The sequence below is a fragment of the Pteropus vampyrus genome, unplaced genomic scaffold (assembly GCF_000151845.1).
Source record: "Pteropus vampyrus isolate Shadow unplaced genomic scaffold, Pvam_2.0 Scaffold9, whole genome shotgun sequence".
NCBI lineage: Eukaryota > Metazoa > Chordata > Mammalia > Chiroptera > Pteropodidae > Pteropus > Pteropus vampyrus.
Window position 1 is genome coordinate 4,865,308 of NW_011888790.1, and position 751 is coordinate 4,866,058.

Consider the following 751-nt stretch of genomic DNA (forward strand, 5'->3'; position numbering starts at 1 on the left):
TTTATGGCTGAATAATATTCCATTCCATTAAATGCATGTACCACATTTATTTATCTATGAGTTCATAGATATTTGAGTTGTTTTCACTTTTTATTTTATTTTATTTATTTTATTTTTTATTTATTTTTATTTTTTAGGCGAGGCAACACTTGGTTGACCTCACAGATTGCAAGGACCTTGTCAGCTTACAATCCCTTATTTTTTTATTTGTTATGCCTACAGCACCTGGTCTTCCTAGGTGGTCTCCCATCCAAGTACTAACCAGGCCCTACTCTGCTTAGCTTCTGAGATCAGCCAGGATTGGGCTTGTTCAGGGTAGCATGACCGTAGACACCACTTTTTGATTATTACAAGATAGCTCTATGTTTAACCTTTTAAGGAACTGCTAGACTATTTTCCAAAGTGATTGTACCATTTTACATTCCTGATAGCAGTATATGAGGGTTCCAGTTTTCCACATCCTCACCCTTACTACAAAACAATGCTTGTTATTATTATGTCTTTTTTATTCTTGCCATCCTAGCTGGTACCACCACACTATCTTGATGACTGTTGCTTTGTAGTAAGTTTTGAAACTGAGGAACGTGAATCTTAATTTTGTTCTTCTTTTTCAAGATTGTTTGGCTATTATGGGTCCCTTGCAATTCCATGTGAATTTTAGGACCAGCTTGTCAATTTCTACAAAGAAGTTAGCTGGGATTCTGTTAGGGATTTTGTTAAATCTGTAGATCAGCTTGAAGAATGTTGCTGT

General features: G+C 35.7%; 1 pseudogene; it reads right to left on the reverse strand.

Moving 5' to 3' along the window:
• Positions 1 to 213: 213 nt before the first annotated feature.
• Positions 214 to 332, reverse strand: LOC111730039 (annotated as a pseudogene).
• Positions 333 to 751: the final 419 nt, after the last annotated feature.